General features: G+C 39.1%; 1 protein-coding gene across 1 annotated transcript in view; it reads right to left on the bottom strand.

Annotated features, from left to right (window-relative positions):
- The window catches only part of LOC311096116 (uncharacterized protein), a 130,755-nt gene extending 105,499 nt beyond the window's left edge, over positions 1 to 25,256 (bottom strand). The window contains exon 1 of the mRNA XM_084135088.1: positions 25,233 to 25,256. The gene's annotated coding sequence lies outside the window, so the exon portion shown is untranslated. The remainder of the gene's footprint in view (positions 1 to 25,232) is intronic.
- Between the last annotated feature and the right edge of the window lie 834 nt (positions 25,257 to 26,090).

The following is a 26,090-nucleotide window of genomic DNA, read 5'->3' as shown; positions in this document are numbered from 1 at the left end:
CAATGAGTAAATGGTTTTGACAGGTTTCTTTATAATGTTTTCAAAGAAAATAAAAAATACTAAAAGGAAAATCTTCTTTCTCTTGTTTTCAAAAGTCAATTAAAAAAGCTATGTGTTCATTTTCAAATCCCTAAGTACGGCCAAATGTGAATACTTTTTCACGTTCACTTTACTGGAATCTTAATAGCTTTTTTAAATAACACCTCTACTTTAACAGTTTCTCAGTACTTTTTTGCACTTACGCAAGACACATGCTTTCAATTACAGAAGAAATTGGATCATTTCCTTTAGCTAAAATGTGGTTTTTATAAAAAGCAATAAATACACAATGTAGGCTGCACTGAAAACTTAATGGGGTTATGTAACCACTGTGTTTTTTAACTTCCACAATTATTCTTTGATTACAGTCTGGCCTTGAGAAGTCTATGATCTTATTTAGACAGCTGAGTAAATATGCGTGTGGTATTAAAATAATATTTTCCAGTAGATTACATTGACCCAGTGGAATCCACTGCAGGGATGTTTTGGATGGAGTTGGTATTACGGTAAACCTAGACTTATTTAAAGACAGGGAAAAGTCTGCTGTGAAGAGGAGAGTCTGTTTGCACCAATGTTAGGCGACTGGGAGTCATCAAGTTTTTGTTGCTGTTAATGAAACAATAAAAATGTATATCATTGGCTATGTAATATTGTACGGAAGAGGATTAGGGCCAAGCAATAATAAAAAAATAAATCTCGAGATTAAAGTCATTATAATGCGAGATTAAACTCTTTCGAAAAAAAAGTCGAAATACAATCTTGAGAATAAACTCATTAAATATCGAGAATAAAGTCGTTGTTTTTTGAGAAAAAACTCGTTAAATTTCGAGAAAAAAGTCGAAATACAATCTTGAGAATAAACTCAGTACATTTCGAGAATAAAGTTGTTGTTTTTCGAGAAAAAAATCGTTAAATTTCGAGAAAAAAGTCGAAATAATCGTGAGAATAAACTCATTACATTTAGAGAATGAACGCGTTAAATTTTGAGATCGATTTGAGGCCACATTCATCCTAACATCGTGCCTACTGCATGTGTTTCAGCCATCGACACGGGAGCGAGTGAGTGAATTTTGACTTCATGCATGTATCTTGTTGATTATTGGTGACTTTGTATACCATGTGCGCTGCAATAGTGCTATATACCGTATCAATAGTTCCTAAATGGTCCAAGAACAAACCCTACAGACCTGGTTATAGCTCCACGTATAGCCTAGCCTACACACAAATCTATTATAATGATTGTTGTACACAACGACTTTATTCTCGAAATTTAATGAGTTTATTCTCAAGATTGTATTTCGACTTTTTTTCTCTCGAAATTTAACGAGTTTAATTTCGCATTATAATGACTTTAATCTCAAGATGGTTTTATTATTTTTATTATTGCTTGGCCCTAATCCTCTTCCGTATTTATTGTCATTTCATACATTTTATAAAATCATAAAGGCACTCAATGCCATGCTGTTTCGATTATGCATGCACTCCACTTTGTGTTGTGCCTAACAGCATCCATTAATCACTGCATTCATGGCCTCTAGCTTATGCCTGTGACAGTTTCGTTTTTTTAGCTATGGGCGATTTTCCTTGAAAGAGAAACTCAACTGTGAATTATTCAGCAAGTCACCTTGAATGCGGCCGCAGGTGTCCTTGTGTTTATTTTTTGCACATAGAGACATGATAAGAAGTCAAATGAAGATCACAGGCGATAAGAAAGACAGCAACACCTCCAGATGAGGGTTTTTTTTTATTTTTTTGATGCGGCAACAAGATTTAGCGAATAGGTTTGAAATACATTTTCAACAACATTGAACAACAATGTTGCAACACAACAACAATGTTGTGTTTTTTTGACAACATTCAAAAAACAGCTGAAAACCCATCTCTTCCGTGAGCACTTAACCTCATGAAAAAAAAAAAAAACTTTCCCTTTAAAACCTCACTTATCGGGCTTATGCTACTCTGAATAATGCTTGAACTTCGTATTTTGAGCACTTCTTGCATTGCTGTTGTTTTTGCCTTCATGATGACTCGCTTAATTTAGTCCTAATTTGTAAGTCGCTTTGGATAAAAGCGTCTGCTAAATGACTAAATGTAAATGTAAATGTAAATAACTATAAAGGTAAATATCCTCAACTCAATGGGTGGTTTTTACCATGCAAAGGAAGCGACAGAAGTGAACACACACCAAATAAATAGCAACTTTTATTGTTCTTATTAGTTTAGGAACCACTAAATATCGCAGAACAAATGATGCATTCCTTGGGTTGAGTGCACTGGACTGAAGCTGTTGTCAAACACGCATGGCTGGATAATTGAAGTTAGAAACAAAACTTGAGTGAAACTTGAGTGAAAGAATAGGCTATCTTTCTTACAATACAAAGAATGTGAACAACTTCCTCTTGCATGTTCAAACATGAAGATGAGATTTCAAGGAACATGCATTTCAGTGTTAGGTTATTTTAGGATTACATTTCAGAAACAAATTAAGCATCTTACTAACAAACAGCTGAGGAAGTGCCTTATTTAAAGAAGAAACATCACTCTTATTCTTTGACTTCTTTTGGAAAGTGAGGCAAAACCTTCATGACTTGTTCATTTTTAATTAAACTGTCAATAAAACAAAAGTAATCTAAATGAACATCTGCGACAGTCTCTTGGACAACTCTTCTCATTATTCTTTTCACTCCTCTATCAGAAATCTTGCGAGGAGCACTGGTCGAGGCAAATTTATGGTGAAATTATTGTCTTTCCACTTCCGTGTTATGGCCCCAAAAGTGCTCACTGGACCATTCAGGAGCTTAGAATGGCGCCTATAACCAATGCCATCATTATGTTTTGCAACAATTAGGTTGCGAAGGTCTTGAGACAGCTCTTTGCTTTTACCCATCATGAGATGTGTCTTGTGTGACACCTTGGCAATGAGACCTTTTTGTAGGCCATCATTTGGGACTGAACCAGCTGTTATTAATTTCCACTGACAGGGGGCTGGATTGCTTTTTAATTACTGTAAGTTTTCAGCAGTTGTCTTGGCTTTCCATGCCTTTTTGCGCCTCCCTTTCTTCATGTGTTCAATACCTTTTCCCTGTGTCCTTTCACATTATTACACATAACTTAATTTCTGAACTTATTTTTGTTTGTTTCTTTGTATGTATGGCTTACTTGGGTTGTTACCAACATCTGGTGAAAATTTCATGTCAATAGCACCTTTGGAAATATATTTACTGAGAAAAATGATGACGTGTTCAATACTTATTTCCCCCGCTGTATTATTTGTTCACCATTGTTGTTTGTCTTTTGAAGTGGACTTAACTACTGTAACTGCTCACTTCCAGACTTTAAATGGATAATGAATGATTTGTTTAACTGCATCTCGCTTAAGGAAACTCTGAAAGCAAATTCATCGGTCACGTGATAGATGATAGACGAAACAAACAGAGACCAACATGCCCTCAAAAACATGAGGCCAAATGAAAAAAAACATGAGGCCAGTGGTGTTTCAATGGTGGACTGCGGTCCGATTCCACAACAATGCATTGCTTCTCTGAAAAGACGTAAAGAGCCACATGAAGATCTGCAGAATCACAGTGAGCAGCAAAATAGATATTTTGCTAAAACACTACAGAAAACGAGAATGCAGCAAATACAATTATTTTTATTTGTCCCACAGATGACTTACAGATGACCGTTTAACTAAACCAGGTTTGTGACAAGTTAATGCGTGGCACCTTTCTATATACAGTGAGGAAAATAAGTATTTGAACACCCTGCTATTTTGCAAGTTCTCCCACTTGGAAATCATGGAGGGGTCTGAAATTGTCATCGTAGGTGCATGTCCACTGTGAGAGACATAATCTAAAAAAAAAAATCCAGAAATCACAATATATGATTTTTTTACTATTTATTTGTATGATACAGCTGCCAATAAGTATTTGTACACCTGTCTATCAGCTAGAATTCTGACCCTCAAAGACCTGTTAGTCTGCCTTTAAAATGTCCACCTCGACTCCATTTATTATCCTAAATTAGATGCACCTGTTTGAGGTCGTTAGCTGCATAAAGACACCTGTCCACCCCATACAATCAGTAAGAATCCAACTACTAACATGGCCAAGACCAAAGAGCTGTCCAAAGACACTAGAGACAAAATTGTACACCTCCACAAGGCTGGAAAGGGCTACGGGGAAATTGCCAAGCAGCTTGGTGAAAAAAGGTCCACTGTTGGAGCAATCATTAGAAAACGGAAGAGGCTAAACATGACTGTCAATCTCCCTCGGACTGGGGCTCCATGCAAGATCTCACCTCGTGGGGTCTCAATGATCCTAAGAAAGGTGAGAAATCAGCCCAGAACTACACGGGAGGAGCAGGTCAATGACCTGAAAAGAGCTGGGACCACCGTTTCCAAGGTTACTGTTGGTAATACACTAAGACGTCATGGTTTGAAATCATGCATGGCACAGAAGGTTCCCCTGCTTAAACCAGCACATGTCAAGGCCCGTCTTAAGTTTGCCAATGACCATTTGGATGATCCAGAGGAGTCATTGGAGAAAGTCATGTGGTCAGATGAGACCAAAATATAACTTTTTGGTCATAATTCCACTAAACGTGTTTGGAGGAAGAAGAATAATGAGTCCCATCCCAAGAACACCATCCCTACTGTGAAGCATGGGGGTGGTAGCATCATGCTTTGGGGGTGTTTTTCTGCACATGGGACATGGCGACTGCACTGTATTAAGGAGAGGATGACCGGGGCCATGTATTGCGAGATTTTGGGGAACAACCTCCTTCCCTCAGTTAGAGCATTGAAGATGGGTCGAGGCTGGGTCTTCCAACATGACAATGACCCGAAGCACACAGCCAGGATAACCAAGGAGTGGCTCTGTAAGAAGCATATCAAGGTTCTGGCGTGGCCTAGCCAGTCTCCAGACCTAAACCCAATAGAGAATCTTTGGAGGGAGCTCAAACTCCGTGTTTCTCAGCGACAGCCCAGAAACCTGACTGATCTAGAGAAGATCTGTGTGGAGGAGTGGGCCAAAATCCCTCCTGCAGTGTGTGCAAACCTGGTGAAAAACTACAGGAAACGTTTGACCTCTGTAATTGCAAACAAAGGCTACTGTACCAAATATTAACATTGATTTTCTCAGGTGTTCAAATACTTATTTGCAGCTGTATCATACAAATAAATAGTTAAAAAATAAGTATTTGAACACCCTGCTATTTTGCAAGTTCTCCCACTTAGAAATCATGGAGGGGTCTGAAATTGTCATCGTAGGTGCATGTCCACTGTGAGAGACATAATCTAAAAAAAAAATCCAGAAATCACTATGTATGATTTTTTAACTATTTATTTGTACATGACTTTCTCCCATGAGTCCTCTGGATCATCCAAATGGTCATTGGCAAACTTAAGACGGGCCTTGACATGTGCTGGTTTAAGCAGGGGAACCTTCCGTGCCATGCATGATTTCAAACCATGACGTCTTAGTGTATTACCAGCAGTAACCTTGGAAACGGTGGTCCCAGCTCTTTTCAGGTCATTGACCAGCTCCTCCCGTGTAGTTCTGGGCTGATTTCTCACCTTTCTTAGGATCATTGAGACCCCACGAGGTGAGATCTTGCATGGAGCCCCAGTCCGAGGGAGATTGACAGTCATGTTTAGCTTCTTCCATTTTCTAATGATTGCTCCAACAGTGGACCTTTTTTCACCAAGCTGCTTGGCAATTTCCCCGTAGCCCTTTCCAGCCTTGTGGAGGTGTACAATTTTGTCTCTAGTGTCTTTGGACAGCTCTTTGGTCTTGGCCATGTTAGTAGTTGGATTCTTACTGATTGTATGGGGTGGACAGGTGTCTTTATGCAGCTAACGATCTCAAACAGGTGCATCTAATTTAGGATAATAAATGGAGTGGAGGTGGACATTTTAAAGGCAGACTAACAGGTCTTTGAGGGTCAGAATTCTAGCTGATAGACAGGTGTTCAAATACTTATTTGCAGCTGTATCATACAAATAAATAGTTAAAAAATCATATATTGTGATTTCTGGATTTTTTTTTTAGATTATGTCTCTCACAGTGGACATGCACCTACGATGACAATTTCAGACCCCTCCATTATTTCTAAGTGGGAGAACTTGCAAAATAGCAGGGTGTTCAAATACTTATTTTCCTCACTGTGTATATATATATATATATATATATATATATATATATATATATATATATATATCCTTTCATTTTCATCCTCAGCATCCTTAAACATGTTCAATTTAATGCAGCACTGATCAGCTTTTTTTAATCAGCTTAGAGTTAATTCTTCATGCTCAGTTCCAGTCAATTCAGCACAGCTTATAATGAAAGCAGGCCCACACGACTCTGAAATATAACATTTTATCTATTTAATGCAGCAACTGAACAAAATAAAAATTTGTGCTCCTAAATGAAACACCTGAAGAAATGAGAACATCAGAACAAAGTGGCTTTGATAAAATACTACATACTGTTTTTCCATGACTCAAATGCTTTTTAGGACACACACTGCAGCTCTTCAAACTGACCCTCCTTACGAACATTCCCAGACATTAGAGAACTGAAACATTTCCAAGAATAATTTTCTTGCAGTCATTGACTTCTCAGGCAGAGGTGAAGGTCCAAACCAGTATTATCATCATCACAGAATTTACAACGTCCATGATTTTGTGTTTATGTGTGTTAATGTGTTTACATACAGCATGTAGCGACTGAGACAAATCAGACACAATTATTTGCCATATGCACACACCAATCTTTAAAACTTCCATCCGAGAGCAGGGTCCCAACCCCCAGGCGGGGTGAAAGGGGCCTGGTTGCCATGGCCGCGATCAGATAGGATGTTTTATGACTCTCAGGCATGCTAACAAGTAACTAACTCTGCCACAGATATCAGAACAAACTCTCCTGCATTCATTTATTGATGAACTGACTGACATGAAATGAACAGGCATTCCAGAACATTTTGAGAATGATTTACTGTTGTGTGTTTTGTCTTTTAATAATTCTGTTGATACTATGATCTCTTTGATACTATGTAGTTATTACAAGACCAACTGTCTATGTAACCATGTTTGGTCTCGATAAATTGGTGCTTTGAAGATCGAAATGATTGTGTACATGATATGCCAATAGCTGTGCAACACATTAGAATTACTAAGAATCTTCCTTAGTAGTGTCATTAAACACCAATCCAGCATGCCAGTCTGAGTGAGCACGCTTAAGACAAAGGCTTGTAAATCCTGGTGACAGAAGAAACTCCCGCCAGACAGTCCACCCTTCTCATTGGTACAGCAAACCCAGAGAGGGGTGGCCATTCTCAGGCTTTATTAGAGACTGACCACAGTGACCGTTCTCTCTTCTCAACGCTTCTCATCCGACAACAAGGCAGCTTCTGCTGTTACTGGGGGAGGGGCTGGACCCCTTCCCCCCCACTTGGGCCCAGCTCCCTGGGCCCAAACAGGCCTGAGCAATGCCTCAGGCATTCATACTCCAAAAAGGGAGTCAGACTTTTCTTCAATCTAGAAAACAACTGCAACTTTACCATCACTGACTCAACGATCCACTCCTGGTCTTCAAGCCAGGACAGCAGGCTTCGACTCACAACAGCCATGTGCTCGAAGCCACCATGCTTTTCTTCAAGGCCATAGACCCAATCAACGAATCCAATCCAATCCAAGAATTTTCCACGATTGCAACTGCCATGCAAGTATTCTTTGATGAGATTGCTATGAAATAAGCTGATGGTTCTTCTTCTCATACTGAGATCTTATTCCATAGTTCTATTTCCTGTTCCACACCACTCACCCCTTTACCTATGCATGTATGTATGGATGTATGAATGTATTTATGTTTGTTTAGTGTTAGTTATGTTTGTGATTTAGTTAATAAAATTTGTGCACGATTATGAATTTGGTTTCTGATCCTCTGTTTGCATACAAAGTCCCTTTTACGATTTTGATCTTGCTACATGCTAATTGCTGTACATAAGGAATAATTATTTTTCAGCGACCATGAACAATACATTTTCCTTAGAATAAATGAATAATCAAAGAGTTCTTTGGAACTGATTAATTGATTGTAATATTACTTTGGCTTACCTCAAAGTTAATCTGATTAACTGACCCAAATATTAATAATTAATCATAATTGGTAATTATGGATTATTATTAATATTTCCCCTTTGAGCTAATGTCCTTACATATGGTGGAGAATTTTGGGAATTGTATTAAACATTGTATGCAAGCAGACATTAATCAATCATATGTTGTCCCATAAGTTTTTATTAACATCTCATACATGCACGTACAAGTTTCTGATAAAATCAGCAAAACTATTGCTTGAATATGCCTTCCTACGAATGGCAGAAAGTTTCTCAATGCTACTATGCATGTTTAAATCGTACAATAAGAAACTTCTGATTTTAGCGAAGAAATCCTAACTTCAGATATAAAGCGTGCGTACGCCTTCTCTGACGAAGAAATCTCAGATTAGCCGCGCGTATAAATGGTTCCTGATATTAGCGAAGCAACCCTAATTTCAGTTCTAAAGTGATCGTAAGCCTTCTCTGACGAAGAAATCTCAGATTAGCCGCACGTATAGATGGTACCAGAACAAAGTAGTCTGAGATGGGCGAAGAAATCCCCATTTTCAGCAATTTTTAAGGTGTTTGAGCGATGTTCCTCCTCACCGATTTAAGGCCTTATTATTATTCGTCACGTCATTGTATTCATAGTAAACTGCTAAACCGCACATATGAAACAATCGCGTCGATTTAGTGGTATAAATTCTAGCCTAGCTAACTAGGAATTTGCCATTGTCTGTGAAAGAACGGTGCTGTTTGATTTGTGAAAGAATCACTTACATGCAACGTCATGTGTCTAAACTAGACAATCTCTGACTCAGTGCAAACCTTCAGCACAATGCGAACGCTGCTCCGTTCGACTTGTGTTGCTGGTTGGCAGTGTGTCTGAAGTGCGAGCAGGCACTTCTGTTTACGTGAAGAACAGCACCAATCTCACAGACCCCTTGTGTAAACAAGTGAATGCGTGTAGCCAAAGCCAGCTCGCTAGCAACCCTACGCGCATACAAGCCCCTTTACCTCGAGTGATAGCTTTTAGCACTGACTAAAACTTAGACACGTGCGAGCGTAAAGTGTAACCTTTAAACCAAAGACTACAGACTTTGGACCGTGGCCCTTGAAACAAAGGGGTAGTGTTTTGAACACAAGAGTCAAAGCTTCTCGAGGCTTTGAATCAAAGGAGTCAATTGCATCACAAATGATTCTTTGTTTTGAAGCGCCCTCTTTGGCGACCCCTGCTGGTCAGAACAGTGTAAGTGTAGAGAACTCAGCGTAATGAAACACCTTTAACAAACCAATCGCAAAGGTTTGATCAAAGGTGTAAGCATGTTATAGCAACGCACAAACTATCTAATACTATGAGGTGTCTTTCAAGGCACAATAATTTAATAAACTGTAGGGCTCGTTTATGAAAGAGACTATTAAATTCGCCTCTTCCTTTTATCAAATGTGTCATTAAATGTGTACGAATCTATAAAGTGATACAAGATCACATAGAAATCAAATACACATTGTTTCACGAACCGTTGAAATTTAGAATAATTTCTAAATATCTATGACGCGCAACAAAGCCTGTTTACTGAAATCCTGTGACTTTAACAGTCTGATACATGCTCAGAATCACTGATTTGAGACAAATGATTCACACCGGTTTCCGAGCTTCACGAAGCACGTATCATAGGCGGTTTAAACTACTCCGCCCTCTCTCTATTTCTGTCTCTCTCTCTCTCTCTCTCTCTCCCTCTCTCGACCCCCCCTTTTTGGTTTCACTTTAGTTGAAACCCAGATACCTTGGTTTTATTTGTTTCATTTATTTCGACTTAAGTCTACCCCTATTTTATTTTGTGTATTTACACCTGATGAGCCTGAATATTCCTATTCAGTTAAGTTGAATTTAATTAAATTTGAGATTTAATTAAATCAATTTGCTTATTCAATTTCCCTTTTAGTTACCAGGGCTATGAGGACAATCCCTGTTTACTTTTGATTTTGATTTTATTCAATTTATTTACTTACTTTATTTTAGCCTGAATTTCCATATTCAGCTAAATAAAGTTTAATTAAATTTGAGATTTAACTAAATCAATTGTTTCCCTTTCCTTTGGTTTTGAGCTATAAGGACATTCTACCTTTACTTATACCTTATCTTAGGTACTTCCTATCGACATCTTCCCTCTCTCTATAGGATTACAGTAATTATAGCAACTGTTGTTTCTGTAACGACCCAGGTCATTAGAATCCTAACCCCTGTCTGTGCTTTAACCCTCCTTACTCCTTAGCACCAAGTTAAGTACATGAAGTACGGTTAACGTAAACGCACAGTAGGCAAAAGACAGAACGGGAGACACTTCCCGCTGTTTCTTCTTCTTTTGACCTTTTTGTCTGATGTTTGATGTGTCCCTGCTAGCTTCGTCTTACAGCAGCTTAACCCATACGTGACACCTGTTTACCTATGTCTCCTAGCTAAACTTAAATAGGTAGAACACACCTTCCCTTCCCTTTCAGATTTCTATTGTTTCTATTTTGTTTTTCTCTATTTGCTACTCTCGTAGTAAAACGTGAAAAGAACCATCAGTTTTGAGTAATAGTTTTAGGACATGTAAGAGGCCAGTCATCAGTCGATGCTGCTTAAAGCAACATCAACTTGAATACTCAAAACCCTTTTGTTGTGTGCTCACCAACACTAAATTTAATGGCCCACAGAGCCACCTCTGTAGAAACTTGCATTGGCCTTTGTCACTTCTCTCTTGTGTTCCCACAAAGTATGCCAGTAGGCCTCAGACATCCAGCCCTGCCACCCACCAGAACCACCTGGAGACCGGCAGAGCCACGTCCTCGACATCCTCCAGCCTGAAGCAGACAACGACCTGCCGAGGCAGAGAAGGGAACCGTTAGACGACAACGAAAGCGGACGTTTGACACCCAGCCTGAGTCACCAAGAGCTGACCAGCATCATCTTCTCCTTAGCCATGCTCCCTCAGGCCTTAAACAGGAGGTAAATGAACTTAAAAAACTGGTTGAGCTCAAAGAGAGACACTAAAGCCATCAGTGTCCAGTCAGAGCTGAAGTCCAAACACTGACTCAACAATGCTGCAACATTATAGACAAACAGAATGTGACCCTGAACAGAACTGAAACAGTCCAACCACCTGCAAATGGACTTCACATAAACTTCTAAAGTTTGCTAAAGCTAAACTTCACATCAGCCGCATAAGCTCCCCCAGCCCTGTACAAAGGGGGGGAGGAGTCAAACCCTTGGCTCGACAGTCACCCGCCAGTGTCCTGAGAGGCTCTGCAGGCGCAGAGGAAAAGGTTTAATTCAGACAAACCCTGAAACGACACATAAAGCGATGCTCCAAGAACCTTTTTCTCCAAAACCAGTTAGTCACCATTCCTGGCAGCTCCATGCAATGCCCACTCAACAATGTGTGACCTGACGTAGAATGCCTTTAACACACGAGGCCTCATCAGAAAGGGTTCATAAACCCCACTGACTCTGAACGGCAAAGATCAGAAGACACACAGCCCGACCATAATGCAAACCGCTGCTACAAAGCTCATAGTCAGCATAGGACATAGGACTTTTAAAGTAGATGAAAATGTGTGCTCAAAAGAAGCAGGAAGTGGCATTAGTAAAATTAGAATTTTACTGACTTAAAGAAAATCTTGAATGCATACGTAAGCCCAACGCGCCAACAGACTATGCACTGCTTTCGAACCATACAGACATTTGATCATTGCAATCCAAATAGGATACAACCTGCGATACGCACTTTGATCACTAGTTACTGGCTTGTTTAAGTGCAGATAAAACGATAGCTGTAATCGACATCTCTACTAAGAATAAAAAGTCATAGATTTTTAACTAGTATCGGCAATTTCAGCATTAAAGCTTAAGTCTGTTTGACAAAGGAAGCTCAACTCAGCGGCATGCTGTGCCGGTATTTATTATTCTGCCTTGACTGGAGAAATCCAAAGTGCAGCATTGTTTAATCTGTTCGGACGAAGAAATCTCAGTACAGTGTTATATACACGTAGACTTGGGTGATGTCCCCTCCTTTCTACAATGTAAAGGCCTTACAAATTATTGTTAGATTGATGTAATTCATCTAGATTTTGGGCTGCATCTACAAGCAGAGCTACTTAGTGATCAAGATTGTTTCACTCGCTGAAAGTCAATATTTATACATGAGATGGACGTAACCTTGTATGCTTAGACAAGCTTTAACTTACAGCAAATCCATTTCCTCACTTTTAAACAATTAGAAGAAGTTGTTTAAAGTAAAGAGAAGCATTACATGAGTAAAAGTTTCAAATGCCAAACCACATTTGCATTTTACTGAATGTAACATCAAGTTTTGGAAAGACTCAAAGTATAGGCACCACATTTTAACTTGTTTAAACATGTATGACTCATTTCAAATGTACAGACATTCGTCATAGACTGTTGAATTGCTCTGACATGGTTCCCTTGACAACGACTTGTCACAGGAAGTGCAAACGCATAACGTCATATTGTAAACAAATCAGCCTAGAGAGCTAAGCCAACCTAACCTAGCGTCCGTTCAGCTTAGACCAAGCTAAATAATAACTGCTACAGTTAGCGGTTAGCATCATTTACTTGAAGCCTTTTTCTACAGCTTGTGCTGTGCACAGTGCAAAGTTTAGCCACTCGTGCCATTGATTATTCCCAATTTCAGATGATTCCTGCGGTTTTTATCACTTATTTAAGTCCTTTTTATTTATTATTTTACTTTGATAATAGCCGTCAGCTATTCACTTGTCTATTCTTTCATTTATTTGATTTATTTACATTTCCCCTCTTGTTCTAATGTGGTTCCAGTCCCCATAGGGCCCAGAAAGGAACCAGAGACACCTTTATTTGTGATTTTGTTTATTTTCAACAAGTGCACTCATTTTTATGACCCTGCAAAACAAGTAATCTCAACGATTACTAGGGCATAACTATAGTCCTGAGGATTGATAATAAGCATAATCTGAATAGGAAAACTGTCCTTTTCCTACTATCATTCACTTCGCCAAGCCCGTTGTGAACAACCAGTTAAGTCCAGAGAAATAATTTAGCCATAAGAACCATCTTAAGTCATTTATTTCCTCTTGGCTTATGCCCTTTTCAAAAAAAAGAGGTCTACTAACACTAACACCCACAGCTAAGATGATACGGATACAAGACACACTTGACAAGCTACACATAAACACCTAGCTTTATGCTACATACCTAGCTAACCTATCAAACCTTAGCTCTGAACTCTTTAGGGTCATGCATTAGCCTCTCACCCCTAGGGTGTCAAAAATGTTGCAGATCCTCTGTTCAATCTGACCCTAACCAGACAGGAGACCGAAAGAACTGACAAGCCATCACAAGGAACACTGTTCCACCAAGGCTGCTGACATCCTACAGCACCAGAGCCAAACGTTACTGAACCTTGAGAGAAGAGGACCAACGACCCATGACCCAAGCCAGAGTTATAGCCTCACCAGGCTGATCAAGAGTATCATCTCCTTACCCCACCTTTTGGGTGGGAAACAGAAGGTACACAACCTTCTATAAAGATCACAGCGTCCCACAAGGAGCGGACCTGTGCTCAAAGCCTCACACACCAGCTAGAGACTGAGTTTCAAACCAGATTCAACGCAGCTGGACTGAGCATGCCCAGCACCAGCGCAGAACTGTCCAGGTAACCCAGGTAACAGTCAAGCTCTTGGAGAAGCCATGGAGGACAGCACCCTCCACCTGCAAACACCACAAAATGACCATAGGCTGTCAACGACAACATCCTCCTCCACACCATTCACACAGGTGTCAATCGGAGGCTCCACAAGGACAGCTGGACACACCTGACTCAGAACTACAGGAGCTGCTGACACACGCAAACCAGCTCCCTGAACAGGACTCACCCGAGGAGTCCTGTAAAATACAAGCATCTGACTCCTTGCCTACCCCAGCTTAGGCAAGCTCACATCAGCACCGCCATAAGGACGGAGCAACACTTCAATTCTTCAGACTACCTTCTGACCTCCTGCCACCAGCACTAGGTCGGCCTGAAAACCTCTCTATGATACATAGAGCCCTAACCCCTTCCTGCAACCACAGGCAAACACCTGCCCCGAAACTAATTAACTTCAGAATGACCGGTGACACCCTGTCAAGGCACCTGCTGCCTCGGCACCTGCTGCACCAACTCAAAGACCTGTACTTTGCTACTGTCTACCACACCTGGTGGAACGACCACCGCTCCAGGAAACACCAGCAACCAGAGGCCACCATGGCCTTCCAGCCTTGTATGACAGTGTCTGATCTTTCTGCACTTTCAACATCGTTCGTGGTTGTCCTTGAGAGGGACAACAACGACCGAAAGGGGGGGAATCTGTAGCGACTGAGACAAATCAGACACAATTATTTGCCATATGCACACACCAATCTTTAAAACTTCCATCCGAGAGCAGGGTCCCAACCCCCAGGCGGGGTGAAAGGGGCCTGGTTGCCATGGCCGCGATCAGATAGGATGTTTTATGACTCTCAGGCATGCTAACAAGTAACTAACTCTGCCACAGATATCAGAACAAACTCTCCTGCATTCATTTATTGATGAACTGACTGACATGAAATGAACAGGCATTCCAGAACATTTTGAGAATGATTTACTGTTGTGTGTTTTGTCTTTTAATAATTCTGTTGATACTATGATCTCTTTGATACTATGTAGTTATTACAAGACCAACTGTCTATGTAACCATGTTTGGTCTCGATAAATTGGTGCTTTGAAGATCGAAATGATTGTGTACATGATATGCCAATAGCTGTGCAACACATTAGAATTACTAAGAATCTTCCTTAGTAGTGTCATTAAACACCAATCCAGCATGCCAGTCTGAGTGAGCACGCTTAAGACAAAGGCTTGTAAATCCTGGTGACAGAAGAAACTCCCGCCAGACAGTCCACCCTTCTCATTGGTACAGCAAACCCAGAGAGGGGTGGCCATTCTCAGGCTTTATTAGAGACTGACCACAGTGACCGTTCTCTCTTCTCAACGCTTCTCATCCGACAACAAGGCAGCTTCTGCTGTTACTGGGGGAGGGGCTGGACCCCTTCCCCCCCACTTGGGCCCAGCTCCCTGGGCCCAAACAGGCCTGAGCAATGCCTCAGGCATTCATACTCCAAAAAGGGAGTCAGACTTTTCTTCAATCTAGAAAACAACTGCAACTTTACCATCACTGACTCAACGATCCACTCCTGGTCTTCAAGCCAGGACAGCAGGCTTCGACTCACAACAGCCATGTGCTCGAAGCCACCATGCTTTTCTTCAAGGCCATAGACCCAATCAACGAATCCAATCCAATCCAAGAATTTTCCACGATTGCAACTGCCATGCAAGTATTCTTTGATGAGATTGCTATGAAATAAGCTGATGGTTCTTCTTCTCATACTGAGATCTTATTCCATAGTTCTATTTCCTGTTCCACACCACTCACCCCTTTACCTATGCATGTATGTATGGATGTATGAATGTATTTATGTTTGTTTAGTGTTAGTTATGTTTGTGATTTAGTTAATAAAATTTGTGCACGATTATGAATTTGGTTTCTGATCCTCTGTTTGCATACAAAGTCCCTTTTACGATTTTGATCTTGCTACATGCTAATTGCTGTACATAAGGAATAATTATTTTTCAGCGACCATGAACAATACATTTTCCTTAGAATAAATGAATAATCAAAGAGTTCTTTGGAACTGATTAATTGATTGTAATATTACTTTGGCTTACCTCAAAGTTAATCTGATTAACTGACCCAAATATTAATAATTAATCATAATTGGTAATTATGGATTATTATTAATATTTCCCCTTTGAGCTAATGTCCTTACAAGCATAAAAACATCCGACAAACTGAAGAAAAACAGACTTCTGCTTTACAAAAAGCTTTAGCAGATGGGCATATACTGAAGTGCAAAACTGAAGAGCCTGGAAACATGAAACAAACAATTCACTATAAAAATAAAATTCAATCTAATAATCCTGCTGTTATTTTTTTCAATGAAACGCTAAAGGACATTTTTTAAGAATCTTTTAATGAAAGCAGCGTTTTAAGATAATAATCAGATTTAATCAGAACTACACTACCCACAAATATAAATTATGAATAATAACAAATTATGAATTCAGCTGGTTTTACATACAGCATAAAAACAGGTTTTAGTTTTTGTGCAGGTTTCATATATGCTCAAAAACAGTAAAACAGTTGTCCTTATTTCACCTCCATGTATAAAATGAGCTGTGACGACATGCCAGAAATTACACAACACACATTTTGTCTTATGGAAGTGCTGAACTGTTCAAGTCTCCACACATGGCTTTAATTTATCTGCCACTCTGTGTTTTACTCAGTTATTATTAACTACATCAGAATTCTGCTCTTTTAAATAGTTTTTTAAGAAATTCCACACACCACAAAACTTGGTGGTCCTTTTTTTTTACAGGCATTTTAAATGAAAAGTTTTTAAATCATAGATTAAAAACAAGTTTTTATTGTAAGTGGTTAAAAATTGTTACTGTCAAATGTCTGTGGTTAATGTTTAAAGTTATTGTGCGTCTGATTCTTGCGTGTTACACAATGAAATAAACCTCAAAATTATAAAGATGTACAAAGCAATGAAATGTAATGCCTCACAGGACCACAGTGCTGCAAAGCCTGTAAACATACCGGAACAAATATAAAAATATAAAACATATAAAGAAATATATAAATGCATAACCTATTACTTTAGACATATACTTGGATTTACACACAAAACAACATGTAGTGTGGTACAGAATTCTCTCTTGCATATTTGAGTAAAGAGAGCGGATACACACTGCTTTGGGACATGTTTATGTTAGGAGCTTGGCAGGACAAACTGAGGAAAAACTGGCTTCTGCTTTACAAAAAGCTTTAGCAGATGGGCATATATTGAAGTGCAAAACTGAAGAGCCTGGAAACATTAAAGAAACTCTTCAAACAACTAAAACAACATTTCAAAGTGAGTCCAAAGACATAGACAGCACCATAAAGATCAATATACCACACAGATTATGCTGTCACCTTCTCAGTTGCCTGAAAAAAAAAACATTTGTACTTTTTTTATCTGATGCACTCACTTGGAAAAAAGGCTCAATGGGGCTCTAAAAGGTTTTTTATTCGGTTGTAAAGAGCCCTTTATGCCAAAAAGGTTCTAGATGAGGAGAAATGTCTAAAATGATTGCAACATACTTTGCAAAATGCAATTATGTTAATTAAGGAGGTTTTCCTTCTCCTACTCCGTCTCGGGACCACCAAAACTGGGTCCACCGGACTCGGGACCACCTCAGAGTAGGTGGCAGATGGGCCGGAGCATCTCTTCATCGGAGGACTGGGGACTTGGGAGTTTGTGAGGCAAATGGGAGGTGGGCCAAGAGGCGGAAGACCACCCTCCCATCCGTGATGGTAAACATACCCCACAAACTGCCAGAATGACAATATCCCCAGCATTCCCATCTCCCAGGCAGGCACAGGCATATTAAGGCTGGTGTTAAAAATGTCCTTGAGCTCTGCGTCGCTGATGTTAAGCCCCTCCGCTACAACCACAAACTGGTGAGCAAACTCCTTTACGCTGGCCTTCCCTTGTTGAAGCGAAAGGAGTTTGCTGCGAGGATCCACTTGTTGAGCGGAGGGGTAGGGAGGGGTGCCCATCTCTTCTGCTGAGTCCTTAATTGGTCGGTACGTTCTGTCACGGCAAGGTTGAGTGCAAAAAGGTGTGAGGACTCAAGTGCAGAAATAATTAATATTACAAAAGAAACACTAAACACAAAACAAAACCCACAAGGGGGAAAACATAACTTAATAAATACAAAACCAAAACAGAACATAAACTTTCAAGAGGATCACAGGGAAACAGGAACATAAGACAACGTACCGACACAGACTGCAAACAAGAGGGGACTTATAAGGGGAAACTAATCAGGAGGGAACAGGTGGATGAACTCAAACAATAATCAGATAACAAGGGGGAGGGATCAGACAATGACACGAGCACATGGCCCAACATAACAAAACACCCATGTGTAGCACAAGACAGGACAGGCATGAAAGCATAAGCGTAGGATTTATATGGGTTCCTGCACACAGGGGAGTGAAGGGCAACGAGAAGGCAGACATGCTGGCAAAGGAAGCAATTACATCAGAACTGGTTGAACTCGATATTAAATTAAGTAGGTCAGAAATTAAAAGTATAATTAAGAACAAAATTAACATAAAGTGGCAGGAGAGATGGGATAAGGAGGGAAAAGGCAGACATTTGTATAATATACACAAAAAGGTTACAGCTAGAAAATTCAGTGGATTGGAAAGACAGGAGGAAACATGGTTTTCCAGACTGAGGATGGGACATACAAGTTTAAATAGTGGATTACACATAATAGGGAAACACCAGACTGGACTATGCATAAATTGTGGAGTAGTAGAAAATGTAAAACATATACTTATAGATTGTACACAATATACCAGAGAAAGGGAGAATATGAAGAGAGCAATAGACAGAGAGTTAACCATGGGAAATTTATTGAGTGTAACCAGCACACAGTCCACAGTTAGGGCAGTTATTAATTATCTTAAAGAAAGCCAACTAGCAAGAAGAATTTAGTTATTTATTTATTTATTTAATTAATAATATTATTACAAGATGAGGAGCTATAAGAGTGGAAGCTGGAGGAGCTGAACACGCAGCGCCAGCTGAAGCTTTATTTATTGTTTATTTAGTTACTTTTTTTTTTTTTTTTTTTTTTGACATCCCTATGTGATCACACCTCAGCCCAGTAGATGGCGGTAATGCACTTTGACTGCAAACTGCCAATAAAAATTATAGAAGAAGAAGAAGAAGAAGAAGGACAGGCATGTGACAGTTGTAGGTGTGAGGATTTAGGTGGAGATTTATAGCCTTTTCTCACAGCAAGTTTAAAGCTGTAGTCTACGACGTTGAAAATCGGTCGAGAAAGCCTGAGACGGTTGGGAAGTTTTAAAAAACTCATCCCGCCCCTCCACACACACACCCCTCCCCTCTGTGCTACCTGATCCCTCCCACCGGGAAACGACCTGAACAACGTCACTCAGTCAAGCTGTGATCACCAGTAGTAAACAGCGCATCTTGTTCAAATTCCGATCGGCTCGAACAGAAACCCGCTAGGCCTACTGAAATATATTCAAGCACTTCAAGAAATATAATTACTTTGACCCGTGATAGGCGATGCTAAACGGCTAACATTCCAATGCCGACCGGCAGCATGAGCATGTTGTCAGAATGATAAAAAGCTATTTATGTAACACCTCACACCATAAAAGTATAAATAAATGCTTACCTGCTCAACAAAAAGTCAGCCGTGTCAGCATCGGTTTTCAGTCCCAAATCTCCACTGCTGAGCTGATGCTACTTTGCTAGCTACCATAGACTGTCAGCTGCTTGCCCGCAAAATTTCATGTCGCAGGAGGGGGGCGGGGTGGGGTGCGGTGGGGTGGAGACGCGAGCGCCACGTGGAGTTTCAAGTGGAGCGGGGGATTGGATGAGAGCAGTTGACCAATGTAAGCTGTCCGGCCAGACAGCTTACATTGGTCAACTTCTCTGCAGCTGTACACCCAATAGAGTGAATGGATTTTTTTCATTCTTTTTTCTCTTCATATTGTTAGGATTGTACTGTAGAACCATAACCAGCATCTAAACGAGGTTATTAATAATGAACAATCTTTGAAATCGTAGACCATAGCTTTAATATAATTAAACTTATCAGTCTGATGGCAGATCCAGAAAGGTTCAAACGACAATAACCAGTGACAACTGGAGATTCACCGGTTATAAAATGCAAAAGACTTCGGAGTGGCTACATAAAAAAAGAGACTGCAACCATGGCCATGCGAAAACAAGGATAAATATCAGAAGGGCATTAAATGTAGTCACGCAATGCTGTTGTTGTTAACATGAACAATTTGAGAACAAAGTATAATTTGCACGATTTGATGTGATATGATAAGCGATCGTTAGATTTAATCAGCGCGATTTACTGCAATGCTTTTTTTCACCCTTAGTTGGTCAGAACAAAAATGGATGTTACTTGTTCAGATGAAATTTTCCAGTGAAAATTCTTATGTTGGTCACACTTCCAAAAAGTATAATCTATGATTGCGAATGCTAGGATCCACACCGGCGGTGACTGACAGCCGCACGTTCTCCTCAAAACATTGGATTCATCCGTGCTGTGCCGTGCCGAGGCACAACGTAAAGTTGATAATTCTGCGAATAACTGCAATTGCAGATTTCGAACAGAGATGACGACAAAGAAGAAAAACTACAGACTCCAGCTTTAAGCTGGACAATGACTTTCCTCTATCTCTGCTGTACAGCCGAAACAAACTTTGTAGCTTTATTTTCCTGTTATCACTGTAAAGCTGCTTTGAAATCACCCTTTCAAGCCACCCTTCACCCGCTTTACTAGTTTTACTGGTAGCCGACTGTAATTTACCCATCATCATGTGGTGATAAAAAACTGTTCAGATATTCATCTTTAGAGAGTATTACAAGACTTTATTCATTTATTTGCTTTAATAATAAAGGACAATGTACAAAGCCACACTGTTCACAGCATTAGAAAATTGCAGGTACAGAGAATGATAAAAGTAACATTTAATTTCCATACTTAAGGTATAACTTACCAAATACAAAATTGTCATTCATTATAAGCATTTCTGAAAGTCACAAAAAAAGAGCAAAACCAAACACAGTTTGGGATTTGTTGCATTGTCTCTTAATGTTCATAGATATACATACACACACACACACACACACACACACATCAAAGTGATCAATAATGTACCATTATTTCACTGAAATCAATATAAAACAGACACAGAGTTTTAAAACCTACAACCAGAGTTATATAGTTCAGTAGTTTGAGGTAAAGCAGATAGTGTGTATGTACAGATATAGTTTATGGAGTTCCTATGAAGCTTTTGTCTGTCATGATCTTCACATTTAAAGGGGTGGTATAATGCCATTTTCACAAGATGCAAAATAAATCTCTGATGTCCCCAGAGTGTGTGTGTGAAATTTTAGCTCAAAATACCCCACAGATATTTTTATATAGCATGTTAAAATTGTCACTTTGGAAGAGTGAGCAAAAATGCACTTTTTTGTGACTGTCACTTTAAATGCAAATGAGCTGCTGCTCCCGGCACAGAGGGCGGAGCTTCAAGAGCTTGTGTCCTGAAAATTTCACAAACTTGTAGCCTTTTATGTTCAAAATGGAGTCGGACAAAGTTGGAGAGACTCAAGAAGAAGTGACAACATGTAGACAACATTTCTGAATGGCTAGTTGATGAATTTATGTAGATCACATTTTCTGGATTTTGCTCTTGGAAATTGCTGTTGTTATCATCATGTTTATGGCACAGAAACATCCTCCTCTGGAATCCTCAGTTTGGTTTGGCTGTAGTTTGGTTTCTTTTTGTAAATGATTGTCATTATGATGATGATGATGATGATAAAACAGCCTGTAACTGCAGAGATGACAGCGTTCTTAGATCCAAAGTCATTTTCTGTTCCAGGACTCTTCTTTTAAATAAAGCAATTAAAATAATATTTTTTAAATCATAAACTTCATCCTATCAAACATCAGTCAGATTCTCCACACAAACTTCACAAAACATTTCTGCTGCTGAGAATCTGATCAAACTGATTTCTTGACACTCAGACCAAATCTAAACATCTCTAAAATCAAATATCTAGAGAGATGCATCTGTTTGGAGACCATGATCATACATACGTTTTCTTCTTAGACCTTAAACTATAAAATAATTTATTCACAGGTGATTTTTAAAAAGATAAATATTCTGACAAGAGACTAAAGAGCAGTTTTCTGTGTTCCATAAGTAACTCAATAATCAATGTTATATATTTCTTCAATGAAAGGCCCAGATTTTATGGTCTCTGTTAACAGATTTTAAACCACTGTTACTAGATTGAAAATAAAAGTACATTTGCAAACATTTATCGAATTATAAACAACTGTCACGGGCAGTTGCAGGAAGGCAGACGGAGATGAGGATATAATTCCAAAACGAAGGTTTATTGGCAAAGAAACACAGGATGGCAGAACAGGTAGCGACGGAGATCAGACCAAGACTGACAGAACAGACAGAACTTAAATACAAACACAGATTACACTGATTAACAGAACACAGGTGATACAGATGACGATGATGACTAAACAGGTGATACAACTGAACTGATAATGACAGTAACCATGGAAATGAAGGAGTGGCGGGAAAAGAACAAAGGAGAGCAGGAACCAATCAAAATACAAACTGAAAGTCCAAACATACAAGAGCATACAACAGCAGTATTACATGTGACACATGTTATGTTCACAGTGAATTCATCTGATCCCGTTCCTTGATTTGTTTGGACAAAGAATCTGAAATTTTCTGTCATTTCTGTAGGTGGATTGAAAAGGCATGGAAAGCTGTTTCTCTGTTCACATGAGCCCTGATGAAACTCTTCTCTACAGATTTCAGAGTCATTATAGTTCTCAGGGTATTGAAACTTATACAATTTAATGCAGGATTCAGAGTTCTTCAGAGAGACGCTGCAGTTGAAAGTTACTTCTTTCCTCACAGTTCCAGTCACATCCTCACAGCTTACACTGATGTTGTCTGAAAAAAAAAAAAAAATGAAAAAAAACCCAGAGTATATCATATAATACAGCAACTGAACAATAATAATCTTTAAAAAAAAAATGTTTTTTTTATATCTTAGTAAACTTGTAACATATCAGGCTTCTTGTCGTGGTGTCAATCATATACAGGTGCTGGTCATAAAATTAGAATATCATCAAAAAGTTGATTTATTTCAAGAATTCAACTTAACAGGTGAAACTAATATATTATATAGACTCATTACATGCAAAGTGAGATATTTCAAGCCTTTATTTGTTATAATTTTGATGATTATGGCTTACAGCTTATGAAACCCATGAAATCAAAATACCAGACAATTAGAATATTACATGAAATCACACAGTAATTACACAGTGATACCATGGTCATTGAACCAGGTTTTGGTTCTTTTGGCAGTGTGGGCAGGTGCAAATCCTGCTGGAAAATGAAGGAAGCATGAAGTGCTCTGAAAATGTCCTGGTAGACGGCTGCGTTGACTCTGGATTTAATAAAGCACAGTGGACCAAAGTCCTCTTTTCTGATGAGAGCAAATTTTGCATCTCATTTGGAAACCAAAGTCCCAGAGTCTGGAGGAAGAATGGAGAGGCACACAATCCAAGATGCTTGAAGTCCAGTGTGAAGTTTCCACAGTCTGTGTTGGTTTGGGGAGCCATGTCATCGGCTGGTGTTGGTCCACTGTGCTGTCCACTCAACGCAGCCGTCTACCAGGACATTTCCAGAGCACTTCATGCTTCCTTCAGCAGACAAGCTTTATGGAGATGCTGACTTCATTTTCCAGCAGGATTTGCACCTGCCCACACTGCCAAAATAACCAAAACCTGGTTCAATGACCATGGTATTACTGTGTAATTACTGTGTGATTTCATGTAATATTCTAATTGTCTGGTATTTTGATTTTGTGGGTTTCATAAGCTGTAAGCCATAATCATCAAAATTATAACAAATAAAGGCTTGAAATATCTCACTTTGCATGTAATGAGTCTATATAATATATTAGTTTCACCTGTTAAGTTGAATTCTTGAAATAAATCAACTTTTTGATGATATTCTAATTTTATGACCAGCACCTGTAATAAACACACAGTGACTCTTTCATTAGAGAACCTATTCATCAATTAAACCACTGCATTATGTGTTTTTGTTCATTAGAGTTTGAACAGGATTTAATATCTGGTAATGGGAGGGTCACATATTGTATTATTTACAATTAATTATAGATTATATATTCAATAGTAATATATGCACCACAGTCTCTGCACACAAAACCCCTTACTGTTTCTTTCAATCATGTGCATCAGAGTCAGTAGAGAAACACAAGATCATGTAGTCTTGACTGAAAATGTGATTTTCTGCTTCTCTGTATGAACACATTATTTTACTTGATAGAGTGTGAGTGTATAAACATAAATTAGCAGAAAATGCACTGCTCCCTGGATTTCGCTCTATCGTTCATAATTGTTCAAATAGTAAATCTGAATTTTAATCCCTGGAAGGATGAAATACTCAGAGCCATAAACACTTGGACTGACCTGGATACACTTGCAAAAGGAGCAACTTGTGTTATGATATCTATTAACAAGTTTTTAATTTTTTCTTCATTATCTTATATTTAGTCCCTCCTCAAAATTCTCACACACTTTTTCAGGGAAAGTTTATTCTCTTACCATCAGCTTGACAGACAGCAGTAAAAGTCCAAACCAGAATGAACAGTTGCACTGCATTTACAGCATTCATGCTTTTGATTCTGCAATAGAAAAAAAAAAAAAAAAAAGAAAGAAAATTGCATCAAGAGTGAAACGTAAAGAACAAGGACTAACAAGCAAGTGCTAGAGATTAAATTAGAGACGATTTACTGTAAACTCAGTATGTCATAATTTAATTAAATCATTTTGCGAGATTTCACACAACATAACGAATCATGCATTTATTTAGAGGGGTTGAAGAGACTCACGAGTGTAAAATACAAACACAATATTTACAACAATAAAGCACAGAGAACACAATGAAAAAGATCCATTCATGATAATATTGCTGTTGAACAGAGCCACGACAGAAATTGAACTTGATGGTATACATATTTTTCTATTGCATTGTATTCTCTGGCTGAACGCAAATACAAATATAATCAACACCGTCACAATGATAGGACAAAATTATCACAAACACGCAGAAAAACAAGAGAAAAGCAGTTTTCTATTAGCCTATTGAAAAATCTGCAAAATGTGTAAATCACAGAATACAAAAATACCATGTGCTGAAGATTGTCCTGTGGCTGGTTATGGATTAGTAAATATAAAGGATATTATTTCCCTGTTGAAGAGAGAGTTATTGCTCACCTCTGGTCTGTATGTCTTCAGCGCATGTGTTCATTCACAATGACTCTCTCTACAGCTCACTCTACTCAAAATACAGGAAAGGCCTACAAAATGAACGGCTGTCTGTGTTCTGAGAGCAACCGAGAGACATTTTGAAACGGAAAGTTCTGCCGTTCATGTCGAGTCAGCAGTCGGTGCTGCCAGTCACGACTTGCAAATCTCCCCTTCAAGACGTAGGCTGATGCTGCATTTTTGCATTTCTATATGTCAAATAATAGTGGAGAAATCGACAGGGTCGTATAGTTACACCGATCCAAGCCACAGGATACAGCCCTGAGCAGTTGATGCTTGGACGTCAGCTGAGAACACCGGTTCCTGTCTTGGAAAAGAAACTGATGCCTGAGTGGCCTGATTTTTCAAAGGTGAGAGTAACAGACAATATGGCGAAATCTAACTACAAGCTTTATTACGACAGACATCATGGTTGTCGACCGTTGCCTGAACTCAAACCTGGAGATCCTGTTACAGTCAGAACGGACAATGAGAAAGGATGGAACAAGACTGCTACGGTTGTACGTAAACACACAACACAGAGATCTTACATAATTCGCACAGAGAATGGAGACTTGAGAAGAAACAGAAAGCATCTACGCTTCTTCAAGCCATCTTCATACCAACCTGAATTCGATGAAGAGAGAGGTGTGGGTGAGGAACAGGCACAAGCTGAACAACATCCAAGTAATCAAGATCAAAACAAAGAGCAAGAAGTTCCAGAACAACCTAAAAAAGTTGTTACATCTAAAGGAAGAGTTGTTAAACAGCCTGGATACTTGAAAGATTTCATTGTTTGTACATAGATTCCTACATGAGACAGAATAA

Source organism: Abramis brama (assembly GCF_963993115.1).
Source record: "Abramis brama genome assembly, chromosome: 14".
NCBI lineage: Eukaryota > Metazoa > Chordata > Actinopteri > Cypriniformes > Leuciscidae > Abramis > Abramis brama.
This window is presented reverse-complemented; position numbering and strand designations above follow the sequence as displayed.